This window comes from Pseudophryne corroboree, chromosome 1, assembly GCF_028390025.1.
Source record: "Pseudophryne corroboree isolate aPseCor3 chromosome 1, aPseCor3.hap2, whole genome shotgun sequence".
NCBI lineage: Eukaryota > Metazoa > Chordata > Amphibia > Anura > Myobatrachidae > Pseudophryne > Pseudophryne corroboree.
The window spans coordinates 691,112,953-691,125,668 of record NC_086444.1 but is presented as its reverse complement, the minus strand read 5'-3'; positions in this window follow the sequence as shown (position 1 = coordinate 691,125,668).

The following is a 12,716-nucleotide window of genomic DNA, read 5'->3' as shown; positions in this document are numbered from 1 at the left end:
TTTGGATTTTACATGCTCTCTACTATGACATTGGGCATCGGCCTTGGCAGACGACGTTGATAGCATTTCATCGTCTCGGCCATGACTAGTGGCAGCAGCTTCAGCACGAGGTGGAAGTGGATCTTGATCTTTCCCTATTTTACCCTCCACAATTTTGTTCTCCATTTTTTAATATGTGGAATTATATGCCAGTAATATATCAATAGCAATGGCCTACTACTATATATACTGCGCACAACTGAAATGTACCACAGGTATGGATGGATAGTATACTTGACGACAAAGAGGTAGGTAGAGCAGTGGCCTACTGTACCGTACTGCTATATATTATATACTGGTGGTCAGCAAACTGTGCAAAACTGAAATGCACCACAGGTATGGATGGATAGTATACTTGACAACACAGAGGTAGGTAGAGCAGTGGCCTACTGTACCGTACTGCTATATATTATATACTGGTGGTCAGCAAACTGTGCAAAACTGAAATGCACCACAGGTATGGATGGATAGTATACTTGACGACACAGAGGCAGGTAGAGCAGTGGCCTACTGTACCGTACTGCTATATATTATATACTTGTGGTCAGCAAAATGTGCAAAACTGAAATGCACCACAGGTATGGATGGATAGTATACTTGACGACACAGAGGTAGGTAGAGCAGTGGCCTTCTGTACCGTACTGCTATATATTATATACTGGTGGTCAGCAAACTGTGCAAAACTGAAATGCACCACAGGTATGGAAGGATAGTATACTTGACGACACAGAGGTAGGTAGAGCAGTGGCCTACTGTACCGTACTGCTATGTATTATATACTGGTGGTCAGCAAACTGTGCAAAAGTGAAATGCACCACATGTATGGATGGATAGTATACTTGACGACACAGAGGTAGGTAGAGCAGTGGACTACTGTACCGTACTGCTATATATATATATAGTTATACTGGTGGTCAGCAAAATTCTGCACTGTCCTCCTACTATATACTACAATGCAGCAGAGATATGGAGCGTTTTTCAGGCAGAGAACGTATAATACTGGTGGTCACTGGTCAGCAAAACTCTGCACTGTCCTCCTACTACATAATACTGCTGGTCCCCAGTCCCCACAATAAAGCAATTAGCACACTGAGCACAGATATTTGCAGCACACTGAGCACAGATATGGAGCGTTTTTCTGGCAGAGAACGTATAATACTGGTGGTCACTGGTCAGCAAAACTCTGCACTGTCCTCCTACTATATAATACTGCTGGTCCCCAGTCCCCACAATAAAGCAATTAGCACACTGAGCACAGATATTTGCAGCACACTGAGCACCGATATCATACCTCCCAACTGTCCCGTTTTTTGCGGGACAGTCCCGTTTTTTGGGGTCTGTCCCGCTGTCCCACCCGCGGGCCGCAGTGTCCCGCGGTGGGGGGGACAGTTGGGAGGCTCAGTCTCTCGCTGCCCTGCTTAGCACAGCAGCGGTGAATAGACACTGTGTGCATGCGCACAGCGTCTATTCATTGTAGACAGAGGGAGAGGGGGCATGCCAGCGGCTCACGGAGCGCTGGGCATGCCCCTTCAGTGATGAAATCGGGGGCGTGGCTCGCGATCGCAGGTCTTCCCGTGAAGCCACGCCCCCTTTCATAGGCCACGCCCCCTTCGCCGCGCGTGTGTCCCTCTTTCAAGGCAGCAAAAGTTGGGAGGTATGCGATATGGAGCATTTTTCAGGCAGAGAACATAGATATTTGCACTTGCAGCACACTGAGCACAGATATTTGCAGCACACTGAGCACAGATATTTGCAGCACACTGAGCACAGATATTTGCAGCACACTGAGCACAGATATTTGCAGCACACTGAACATAGAAACTGAGAGGACGCCAGCCACGTCCTCTCACGATCATCTCCAATGCACGAGTGAAAAATGGCGGCGACGCGCGGCTCCTTATATAGAATACGAATCTCGCGAGAATCCGACCGCGGGATGATGACGTTCGGGCGCGCTCGGGTTAACCGGCGGGAGAATCAGAGTTGCCCAGACCCGTGAAAAAAAAGGTGAAGTTCGGCCGGGTTCGGATCCCGAGGATCCGAACCCGCTCATCACTAATTTAAACGAGACCATGCCCCCTTGGCGTTAACAAAATTTGTGTTTTTTATAAGGAAGGGCATTATATATTTAAATCTCGCACTGGGAGCCAAATTGTCTAGAAACAGCCCTAGTAATCTGACATTGTGTACAAACCTGAATTAGGCCCACTTTTATAAATAAAATATGCATGCACAATACAGGGTTGTTGTTGTTGTTGATTTTTTTTTTTTTTGGGGGGGGGGGTTGGTTGTTGTTGTTTTTTTTTTGGGGGGGGGGGGGCGGGGGGGGATTTTGACATAATTTCCCCAATCCTTCCCCATCTCATCAAGGAGTTGGATAGATGTAGACGATTGTATGAGAATTGTCCCAGTGCGCCTGCAGGAAATACCAGTGCTGCATTGCTGCTACAGTGCAAATTACTGACAAATACAGTGAAGGATTGTGTACCATTATTCAGCTAATTGGCAGCGCTATTGGCCTTTCATATTCCCCATACTGCGGCCATGTAAACTACTATTTAAGAACGAGTGCTATTTCTGAAATATTGCCCACTTACCTGAAATGGCCTTGTCTGCTTCGGGCAGACGTTAGGACACCGCTGCAGTGGAGTCCGTCCTGCGCTCCGGCTCCCCCCTCCCGCAGCAATCCTGGCATGCATCATGCCTGCCGGGTTGCTATAGAGACAGGAAGCCTGAGGAGTTATGCTAATGTCCGCCGTGTCCGGAAATCATAACCGTGCATGTGCCGGGAATTAGCATAAACAGGCGCATGTGCGGAAGTAAGCCACTCCGGGGAAACAGTTCATTCGTCAGCGCTGATGCAGTATACACATCAGCACTGACAAGGCAAATACTGCATTCGCTCGCCGTGGCATAGGTTCTTCTTAAATAGAAAAGCGCGATGCCACTATACAACGGCGGGGGAAAACGGTATTTTGAACTTCGTCTTTTCCTTCATGATAAATGAGGGCCCATGTAAGTAGTCCGGTAAAACCAGTCACCAGAGTTGCTATAGCATCTACATCCAACATCCAGAAATAGGCTATTACCAGTACTGATGATGAAACCTGGTGCTAGCAGCTACTACTTGCCTACAACTGGTGTGCAGTTGTCACTTACATTAAGTAAATGATGAGAAACACAGGTAACAGCTGAGCTATCATGTGTCCTTTTATGGGCATATTAACACATGGGGCTGTGCATCATTTGCTAATACTCCTTTTACACCAGCACCTCTGAACACGGGTTTTTGGTACATGAACGCATATAACCCGTGTTCATGTGCGCTGTGAAAGGGTGCCGGTATTTCAACCCTGCTTTTGAACAAGGTTGATCTCGTGTTCAACCCGGCTCACAGTGCGGTGTGAACGGGAGCCGGGTCAATGCAACCCGTTTCCCGTCCACTCTCTATGCACGGGTCGGCTCTTGGAGATCATGTGATCTCCGAGCACTGCCCCCGCCGCGTTACCGCTGACATCAGCAACTCGGCAATATTCCGGGCTGCTGACTGCGGTGTGAAAGGCGCCTGAGGCGGGTCGCACCCTGGAAGCTCCTTTGTCAGGCTCCCGGGTGCGACCCGCCTCAGGCAGTGTGAAAGGGGTATCAGGAACAGCAGCCTTTTATGGTTTACTTTTAGTTATCAAGGAGGAACATTCTAATGATGAAAGCACTAATAGCTACCATTTCTCCTAGGTGACAAGGCTATGCTGCAGTAGCAGGGAAACCTGATTGCTTGCCTTTGCTTTTATTTTCTCATTCAACCATGAAAGTTGAAGCCCTTTTCATTAAGCTGAAGCCCTTTGAGGAATGGAGCAAAGAGCCCTTGTCTCTCGTGGTGATGGAGTGGAGTCCTGTGTTTATATGTGGATTAAACAACATTATATATGGTTGCTTGAATCCGCTTGATCCCAAGATGAAGAGAGGAAGGTGGCAACCAGATCATCTGATCACTAATCACACTGTGTTGTGTATGTTTTGAATCATGGGACAAATTATTTTATTTAACTGTAAAACATATACAAAGTTTACTTTAAAACATTGTCAATGCTCAGAATAGTTTTACCTTGCTTTTATAGATTCATTGACTATTCCTTGGAATAATACCACAACCAGAGCTGCGGGCTGCCCCAGCTGTCCAGAGGTAATCTCTGGTTTTACAGATATGGCCCTAGAAATATCAATTTCCAGAGTACAATTCCTGTTATTTTATATGCTGAACACAATCCTTACTGCCTTAATATTTATTGACTGCAACTGAATGACATTATTAGTAAACATACAATGGGGTTTGCAGTCAGGAAGTTGACAATGCCTATGTATAGACCATTATCATGTTGACACCCGAATGTTGTATTTTACCATTTAGATATGGTTAGGAAGTCAACATTATACATGTTGACACACTAAATTATCAACATATCACATGTCTACATAGTCAAAATGTCATCAATACAAATCTTAAGGTTAGCATTAATGTTGAAAATAGGTGTCAACAATCAACATTGTGAATGTTGGCTTTATGCGAGTCATCATCGTGCATGTCAACATAATGTTCATGTACTCTGTTGACATTATGGATTCAACAGTATGGTTGTCGTCATTTTGAACGTTAAAGTCATACCGAATGTCCATGACTGGGACTGTAGTGATCCAATGTCAGCTAGAGTAGACTGCGCTCTACAGTTGAAACACACTTGCTCAGCACCAGTGTCCCTGGAAATTATTTAAAAATATTGCCAGCCAGGTATAGTACATATGGCAGTGGTTCCCAAACTGTGCACCACAGCACCCTGAGGTGTATCAGGGAACTTGCAGGGGACACCTGGACTGGTGGTCCAGGAAAAGTTTTTATTACTTATGGTCAATGTAATAGGCAAAACCAGTACTGGCTTCCAATCATAACATATGTGGACAAACAGAAGTGAATCCTGACCCTCACCACAACTGTCCCTAAGGATGACATGTTTATATGTTACCTTAATATTTTTATTCTGAATTAATAAGAAACTTTTGCGCTAGGGGAACCATGAAAAAAATGTTGATACTCTAGGTCGCTGCGATTCAAAAAACTTTGGCATCCAAAGTTGGATGCAAATGCCGTTGCAGTGTCGAAGTTGTACGCAGCGGCTGTGTGAAAATATGCAAATGTCACAGCCCATAGGATTTGCAGATATGTCCACTGGAGGCACCTCTGAACCATCAGTCGAACAATGGGTCCTGGTCGCAAGCAGGCGATTTTTGCACTGCTGCGACCAGGTAGTCGCTGCCTACAGGGGAAGGGTGTAAACAAACATGCCCATAAAACAGTCGCAACGCATCTGTGTTTTTGCTGCCACTCCAGCGTTACCTCCCCCAAGCAGTTCCTGTCAATCACTTTGCAAATAAATCCTCTCTGCGAGCCTCATTCACAAGAACATTGCACAAATCAATGATAATCGTTCAACTGTGAAAAATTGGCTATGTGGAAAATCTTTGGATCAGGCATACAGTAGTTGTTTATATAGTAGATAGCTTTAAGCACTTGCCTGGCACAGTAGCATGTGATGTGTACCTTACCTGGCCAGGTCGCATAACATGCAATGTGCTGCCCGCGGTGTTCCCCGTTGTGATGATTAGAAGATCCGTTCTGCACAAGTGCAGAACAGATCTCCTCCAGCTCCCTGGATCCCCCAGGTCTCGGACCAATATCACTTCCGGAATCGCACCCCAGAATGCTGTGCGGCATGTGCAGAAATCAGCTGCAGCTGGGGGTACTGATTAACAGTCGCCCCTGCCACACACTCTGCTCTGCATATGAGGGAGGGCTGTTTAACCCAAACCCACTTGGGGGGAAATCAGTAACCAGTGGGGGTGGTGGAAGAGGAGTATAAAGTTACATTATGCTGGAGGGAGGTTAAATTAATCATAAAAAAGGGTTTTTTAGCAGGGTGTGGGGTGGTTTATTACTACTAAGGGGGTGTGGGCGGTACTATTATAAGGATTTAAGACCACTCTATTGCCAATGAGGGATGGGAAGTTATTTTACATTTTATTTTCTCTAACGTCCTAAGTGGATGCTGGGGACTCCGTAAGGACCATGGGGAATAGCGGCTTCGCAGGAGACTGGGCACATCTAAAGAAAGCTTTAGGACTATCTGGTGTGCACTGGCTCCTCCCCCTATGACCCTCCTCCAAGCCTCAGTTAGATCTCTGTGCCCGAACGAGAAGGGTGCACACTAGGGGCTCTCCTGAGCTTCTTAGTGAAAGTTTTAGTTTAGGTTTTTTATTTTCAGTGAGACCTGCTGGCAACAGGCTCACTGCATCGAGGGACTAAGGGGAGAAGAAGCGAACTCACCTGCGTGCAGAGTGGATTGGGCTTCTTAGGCTACTGGACATTAGCTCCAGAGGGACGATCACAGGCCCAGCCATGGATGGGTCCCAGAGCCGCGCCGCCGGCCCCCTTACAGAGCCAGAAGACAGAAGAGGTCCGGAAAATCGGCGGCAGAAGACATCCTGTCTTCACCAAGGTAGCGCACAGCACTGCAGCTGTGCGCCATTGCTCCTCAGCACACTTCACACTTCGGTCACTGAGGGTGCAGGGCGCTAGGGGGGGGCGCCCTGAGCAGCAATAAAAACACCTTGGCTGGCGAAAATACATCACATATAGCCCCCAGGGCTATATGGATGAATTTTAACCCCTGCCAGAATCCATAAAAAAGCAGGAGAAAAGTCGGCGAAAAAGGGGCGGAGCCTATCTCCTCAGCACACTGGCGCCATTTTCCCTCACAGCTCAGTTGGAGGGAAGCTCCCCTGGCTCTCCCCTGCAGTCACTACACTACAGAAAGGGTTAAAAAAGAGAGGGGGGCACTAATTAGGCGCAGTATTAACAATACAGCAGCTATAAGGGGAAAAACACTTATATAAGGTTATCCCTGTATATATATAGCGCTTTGGTGTGTGCTGGCAAACTCTCCCTCTGTCTCCCCAAAGGGCTAGTGGGGTCCTGTCCTCTATCAGAGCATTCCCTGTGTGTGTGCTGTATGTCGGTATGTTTGTGTCGACATGTATGAGGAGAAAAATGATGTGGAGACGGAGCAGATTGCCTGTAATAGTGATGTCACCCCCTAGGGGGTCGACACCTGAGTGGATGAACTGTTGGAAGGAATTACGTGACAGTGTCAGCTCTGTATAAAAGACAGTGGTTGACATGAGACAGCCGGCTACTCAGCTTGTGCCTGTCCAGACGTCTCATAGGCCGTCAGGGGCTCTAAAGCGCCCGTTACCTCAGATGGCAGATATAGACGCCGACACGGATACTGACTCCAGTGTCGACGGTGAAGAGACAAATGTGACTTCCAGTAGGGCCACACGTTACATGATTGAGGCAATGAAAAATGTTTTACACATTTCTGATAATACGAGTACCACCAAAAAGGGGTATTATGTTCGGTGAGGAAAAACTACCTGTAGTTTTCCTGAATCTGAGAAATTAAATGAGGTGTGTGATGATGCGTGGTTTTCCCCCGATAACAACTGATAATTTCTAAAATGTTATTGGCATCATATCCTTTCCCGCCAGAGGTTAGGGTGCGTTGGGAAACACCCCCTAGGGTGGATAAAGCGCTCACACGCTTGTAAGGGCTCTACCCTCTCCTGAGATGGCCGCCCTTAAGGATCCTGCTGATAGAAAGCAGGAGGGTATCCTAAAATGTATTTACACACATACTGGTGTTATACTGCGACCAGCAATCGCCTCAGCCTGGATGTGCAGTGCTGGGTTGGCGTGGTCGGATTCCCTGACTGAAAATATTGATACCCTAGATAGGGACAGTATATTTTTGCCTATAGAGCATTTAAAAGATGCATTTCTATATATGCGTGATGCACAGCGGAATATTTGCCGACTGGCATCAAGTCTAAGTGCGTTGTCCATTTCTACCAGTAGAGGGTTATGGACACGTCAGTGGTCAGGTGATGCGTATTCCAAACGGCATTTGGAAGTATTGCCTTAATAAGGGGAGGAGTTATTTGGGGTCGGTCTTTCAGACCTGGTGGCCACGGCAACAGCTGGGAAATCCACGTTTGTACCCCAGGTCGCCTCTCAACATGAGAAGACGCCGTATTATCAGGCGCAGTCTTTTCGTGGACAAGCGGGCAAAATGTTCCTCATTTCTGCCCCGTGACAGAGGGAGAGGAAAAAGGCTGCAGAAATCAGCCAGTTCCCAGGAACAGAAACCCTCTCCCGCCTCTGCCAAGCCCTCAGTATGACGCTGGGGCTTTACAAGCAGAATCAGGCACGGTGGGGGGCCCGTCTCAATGAATTTCAGCGCGCAGTGGGCTCACTCGCAAGTAGACCCCTGGATCCTTCAGGTGATATCTCAGGGGTACAAATTAGAATTCGAGACGTCTCCCCCTCGCCGTTTTCCTAAAGTCGGCTTTACCGATGTCTCCTTCTGACAGGGAGACAGTTTTGGAAGCCATTCACAAGCTGTATTCCCAGCAGGTGATAATCAAGGTACCCCTCCTGCAACAGGGAACGGGGTATTATTCCACACTGTTGTGGTACCGAAGCCGGACGGCTCGGTGAGACCGATTCTAAATCTAAAATCTTTGAACACTTACATACAGAGGTTCAAATTCAAGATTGAGTCACTCAGAGCAGTGATTGCGAACCTGGAAGAAGGGGACTACATGATGTCTCGGGACATCAAGGATGCTTACCTTCATGTCAAAATTTACCCTTCTCACCAAGGGTACCTCAGGTTTATGGTACAGAACTGTCACTATCAGTTCAGACGCTGCCGTATGGATGGTCCACGGCACCCCGGGTCTTTACCAAGGTAATGGCCGAAATGATGATATTCCTTCGAAGGAAGGGAATTTTAGTTATCCCTTACTTGGACGATTCCCTGATAAGGGTAAGATCCAGGGAACAGTTGGAGGTCGGTGTAGCACTATCTCAGGTAGTGTTGCGGCAGCACGATTGGATTCTCAATATTCCAAAATCGCAGCTGGTTCCGACGACTTGTCTTCGGTTCCTAGGGATGATCCTGGACACAGTCCAGAAAAAGGTGTTTCTCCCGGAGGGGAAAGACAGGGAGTTATCCGAGCTAGTCAGGAACCTCCTAAAACCGAGCCAAGTCTCAGTGCATCAATGCACAAGGGTTCTGGGTAAAATGGTGGCTTCCTACGAAGCAATCCCATTCGGCAGATTCCACGCAAGAACTTTCCAGTGGGACCTGCTGGACAAATGGTCCGGGTCGCATCTTCAGATGCATCAGCGGATAACCCTGTCACCAAGGACAAGGGTGTCCCTCCTGTGGTGGTTGCAGAGTGCTCATCTTCTAGAGGGCCGCAGATTCGGCATTCAGGACTGGGTCCTGGTGACCACGGATGCCAGCCTGCGAGGCTGGGGAGCAGTCACACAGGGAAGGAATATCCAGGGCTTATGGTCAAGCCTGGAGACATCACTTCACATAAATATCCTGAAGCTAAGGGCCATTTACAATGCTCTAAGCTTAGCAAGACCTCTGCTTCAAGGTCAGCCGGTGTTGATCCAGTCGGACAACATCACGGCAGTCACCCACGTAAACAGACAGGGTGGCACAAGAAGCAGGAGGGCAATGGCAGAAGCTGCAAGGATTCTTCGCTGGGCGGAAAATCATGTGATAGCACTGTCAGCAGTATTCATTCCGGGAGTGGACAACTGGGAAGCAGACTTCCTCAGCACGACCTCCACCCGGGAGAGTGGGGACTTCACCCAGAAGTCTTCCACATGAATATAAACCGTTGGGAAAAACTCAACAGGTATTGCGCCAGGTCAAGGGACCCTCAGGCAATAGCTGTAGATGCTCTGGTAACACCGTGGGTGTACCAGTCAGTGTATGTGTTCCCTCCTCTGCCTCTCATACCCAAGGTACTGAGATTGATAAGATGGAGAGGAGTAAGCACTATATTCGTGGCTCCGGATTGGCCAAGAAGGACTTGGTAACCGGAACTTCAAGAGATGCTCACGGAGGATCCGTGGCCTCTACCTCTAAGAAGGGACCTGCTCCAACAAGGACCCTGTCTGTTCCAAGACTTACCGCGGCTGCGTTTGACGGCATGGCGGTTGAACGCCGGATCCTGAAGAAAAAAAAGGCATTCCGGATGAAGTCATCCCTATCCTGATCAAAGCCAGGAAGGATGTAACCGCAAAACATTATCACCGCATTTGGCGAAAATATGTTGCGTGGTGCGAGGCCAGTAAGGCCCGACGGAGGAAATTCAACTGGGTCGATTCCTACATTTCCTGCAAACAGGAGTGTCTATGGGCCTGAAATTGGGGTCCATTAAGGTTCAAATTTCGGCCCTGTCAATTTTCTTCCAAAAAGAACTAGCTTCAGTCCCTGAAGTTCAGACGTTTGTAAAAGGGGTACTGCATATACAGCCTCCTTTTGTGCCTCCAGTGGCACTTTGGGATCTCAATGTAGTTTTTTGGGTTCCAAAAGTCACATTGGTTTGAACCACTTAAATCTGTGGAGTTAAAATATCTCACATGGAAAGTGGTCATGCTGTTGGCCCTGGCCTGGGCCAGGCGCGTGTCAGAATTGGCGGCTTTATCCTGTAAAAGCCCTTATCTGATTTTCCATTCGGACAGGCCGGAATTGAGGACTCGTCCTCAGTTTCTCCCTAAGGTGGTTTCAGCGTTTCACCTGAACCAACCTATTGTGGTGCCTGCGGCTACTAGGGACTTGGAGGACTCCAAGTTGCTAGACGTTGTCAGGGCCCTGAAAATATATGTTTCCAGGACGGCTGGAGTCAGAAAATCTGACTCGCTGTTTATCCTGTATGCACCCAACAAGCTGGGTGCTCCTGCTTCTAAGCAGACTATTGCTCGTTGGATTTGTAGTACAATTCAGCTTGCACATTCTGTGGCAGGCCTGCCACAGCCAAAAATCTGTAAATGCCCACTCCACAAGGAAGGTGGGCTCATCTTGGGCGGCTGCCCGAGGGGTCTCGGCTTTACAACTTTGCCGAGCAGCTACTTGGTCAGGAGCAAATACGTTTGTAAAATTCTACAAAATTGATACCCTGGCTGAGGAGGACCTGGAGTTCTCTCAATTGGTGCTGCAGAGTCATCCGCACTCTCCCGCCCGTTTGGGAGCTTTGGTATAATCCCCATGGTCCTTACGGAGTCCCCAGCATCCACTTAGGACGTTAGAGAAAATAAGAATTTACTTACCGATAATTCTATTTCTCGTAGTCCGTAGTGGATGCTGGGCGCCCATCCCAAGTGCGGATTGTCTGCAATACTGGTACATAGTTATTGTTACCAAAAAATCGGGTTATTGCTGTAGTGAGCCATCTTTTCTAGAGGCTCCTCTGTTATCATGCTGTTAACTGGGTTCAGATCACAAGTTGTACAGTGTGATTGGTGTGGCTGGTATGAGTCTTACCCGGGATTCAAAATCCTTCCTTATTGTGTACGCTCGTCCGGGCACAGTATCCTAACGGAGGCTTGGAGGAGGGTCATAGGGGGAGGAGCCAGTGCACACCAGATAGTCCTAAAGCTTTCTTTAGATGTGCCGTGTCTCCTGCGGAGCCGCTATTCCCCATGGTCCTTACGGAGTCCCCAGCATCCACTACGGACTACGAGAAATAGAATTATCGGTAAGTAAATTCTTATTTTTATAATGGGGGCCTATGGACACACACATATATATATATATATATATATATACACACACAGATACAACAAATGTCTAAAACTTGCGCTCAGAACGCCATCAGCAAATTGGAAGGAATTCCTGTTATGTAATATTTTGTAATTATATATATATATATATATATATATATATATATATATATATATATATATTATTAAATATTTAAGTGTATTATTCGAAATACTTTTTAAACTTTAAAAAGTAATTAGAAAAAAAACTGACAATTTCTGAGAAAAAAATCAAGGGCATTCAAAGCTAAAAAAACTCCAGCATTTCGTAGCGAATATTAATCATTTTTTCTTTTGTCACCATTGGCTATGTAAAGCTGCAAAGATGAAATAATAAATTTCTCTGGATAAAATAACTTCTACCTTTTATAGGCCATTATTACCTATGAAGAGTCTAGTTACCATCTACTTTGTGGACACATTCACTTGAAAAGACTACATTTCATCAGTGGAATAAGTCAGACTACATAACAGATTTGCATTAAGTCACAGTGATAAGGTTCTGGCCATCTGCTGAGAAGCTACTGAGACAGCGATCAAGGTGGCCACAAGTGGGCTGACTCTGACACTGGGCCTGACTTCTATAAGACTGCATTTGTTTCTAATTTCCCATGAGGCCTCATTAGTATCAGCGTGTGATTACAGCACACGCTGAGCGCTCTCAGTCACCTGACACTGAATTTTTAGTTAGTACAATTAAAGTCCTGATGAAGAATACTGACTGCAATTGGGTTTATGTACACACTGGCATTCAACATGATAGAAGCATAGAACACCAGCATGTTTAATTTACATTTGATAAAAACGCCTCTGTGACAAAAGAGAAAGAAACCTATAAACCAAATCCATGTGTAAATTCTTAACCCTCTCACTGCATTTCCAGTTAATCCCCTTAAGTAAAATGTACATATTCAGCTGCGCTAACGTGCATCAGATTCACAAA